We start from the raw sequence: 2,684 nt of genomic DNA on the forward strand, positions 1-2,684 counted from the left end.
TCTTGTGACAAAGAAATGGCTCCATTAGATACAATCCCAGTTTCTGGATCGATAAAACTCCACACAGTAATTACCAAGGAGTGCCAAAGGAAGGCCTGACAGCAGTCCATAATGGATGTCAGATGGGTCAAGACAGAGAAGGTTTTGTGAGTGGAGCAGTGGCTCTAACTCAAAGACAGATGGTTCACAGCCAGATGTCAGGGAGGGGTTGATGATATCAGTCAGGAAGTAGAGCAGATCAGCCGAGATGGTCCGGGAGGGGGAGAAGGGTTCAAAAGGGCAGAAGTTAAGTCTGCTCATGGGAATTTTTTTAGTACTTCATTAAGGATGGGTTGAGGGAGACATTAAGCTCATGTTAGAAAGGTCAGAGGAGGAGACAGTGACCATAGGGTAGCCTGAAAGATGAGCCTCAGCTGTCATCACTCTCTCAGTAATGCTGAGACGAGAGGAGTGGATGGAGACGGGCTTCTGTGGGTCACAAGCAGGAGGCTGGGGAGTAGTAAATTTGCCAGCAGAGAGAAAGAGAAATACTAAAACTCCTCCGAGAAAACCAGACTCATGGAATTTACTCCCAGCTGCCCAAAGGCTTGACCATTTGATTCACAGCCGAGGAGCAAGTGGGAACAGACTGACAAGCTTAAAGGAAAGAGAGAAGGTCCAGAGGGGATAGGATGTCAGGTATAAATGTTGAGGTCACTCAGGAGACGCAGGAAAGAGTAAAAGAAGGGGAGCTGGGGACAGGTGGAAGCAGAGGAATCACAAGATATAGTGGTGGTGGGGTGACCAGTTTGGAAGAGATCTTATTGAGAGAACTGGAGAGGGTCAACAACACGAAAAGGTTCAAGAGAGGCTCGTAGCAAGGCCCTTCTTCTTTTCTTTATTTTTATTTTAAAAATGTCTGAATGATTCAGGATGCCTAGAAATATACAAGGCCGTGGAACATGCCAGGGATTATAGATATTTATTGTTTCAGAACTGTCATCATACGGCCAAAAATTTCTATTTGTGCCCATGGTTGTTTGTGAACTACTTACATTTTTAGAAATGCCCTCTGTCCCTTCTCCTTATTAGATATTGTATGTCTCCATGATGATGACAAATCTGAGTCTGGCATGGCCCCGGCTTAAATCTTACATTTTATGGACAAAGCTCTTTTGACGTTTCAAAAATCTAAAAGTAAAGACAGGAGTATCAGTGCCCAGGCTTCTGATATGTTACAGAAATTAAATATGGCTGTCAGTGAATTCTGTTGAGATTGAAGATACTTACAAATCTGCTCCAGATTTACCTAACCTGTAAATAAAAGTGGCACAATCCTGGTACCTGGATTTCATATCAGGACGCATTGCTTATGCAGTATGATGAGACACAATACCTTTACCTTGTGTTTCACTAGCAAGGACCACACCATCAACAACAAACATTTAAATGACTTAACAAAATGAAAAGATTGTGAGTGAAGCGCAAACTCTTGTACTTTGGTCTGTTGGTGTGTTGTGGAGAATCTGCTATGGCTCCCGGGCCGGGTGGTCCCGCCTCAGAACCCTATGGAGAGTAGGAAGGAGAGAGAAAAATAAGGTGTGGTCCTGCTCCTAAAACTCCTCCTGCTAAAAAGCTTCAAGTTTTAGCCCGTCTGTTCTTGTTGTTGGGAACTTTAAATTATTGCTCATATCTTTTGGAGCAAAGTTGAAGTCTTATTCCGTTATCTCCCTTTTACTGTATATGATTCAGTGGTTACTTGTGTGGTGTGTACTAGTGCTTTCATTTACTTCTACAATATGTGCAAGAATAACTGCAAGTTGTCTATTTGTCGCTGCGTCAATGTCAAGTATAACTTTGCATTTATTACACTTAGTTATGTATACCACCGTTTCCAGTCTTGCACACATACAATGTGCACAGTTTATATTAGGTCTGTAAAATGTCCGCTCTATTTATTTCAATTAACTTTTCAGCTTGAATTCAGTTGTTTTTAGTGCAAGGCTCATTTACATGCAATATGTTTTATCCATACATTTTTATAACACATCCTCCACAGTACACTAAGACATTTTATTAGGATTAGGGACAGAAGAAGTTTATTTTCATTTGGTTCCTCCCTGTGGGAGATTGGCCAAATAATGTACTTAGAGTTTTTTCTGTTTTTTTGTGTTTTTATTTGTATCACTTTCACTCAAAGTAACTAGGCTGTCAATAAGTGTCCAAGGCAGTGAATTTCCAGTCTATGACTTCAGCACCATCAGCTGATTAGCACCACCTTGTGACTAAACATTTCTGAGAAAACCTCAGCCCTCACCACTTTACCATTTGTACTAAGAATTTCACGTAAATTTACTCCCCGATTCAATTGAATAAATATATAAAGAACATTTCTATACCTCCTTTGGTTTTTTCCTCCTCTCTTTTTCTGTGCAGCTTTTCTCCCAGTCTGTAACTCAAGTCATTTTATGGTTGGCACCATCTCCTAGCACATGACAGTCACAAGGCATGATTTCAGCAGGACGCTCCCTTCTCATCAGTGGATTTTATTTATGTTCATCTCTCAAACAAATCCCCCCTGTTGCTTAAATCAATCCACAAACGAATGCACCCGTGACCTGAAGACATTTTTCATACAGTGATGTAAATTGAGCTAAAGTAAGTAAAGGTTAAGATGAGCGAAAATAATATTAAAAACCATCAGC

Source organism: Larimichthys crocea, chromosome IX, assembly GCF_000972845.2.
Source record: "Larimichthys crocea isolate SSNF chromosome IX, L_crocea_2.0, whole genome shotgun sequence".
Classification (NCBI taxonomy): domain Eukaryota; kingdom Metazoa; phylum Chordata; class Actinopteri; family Sciaenidae; genus Larimichthys; species Larimichthys crocea.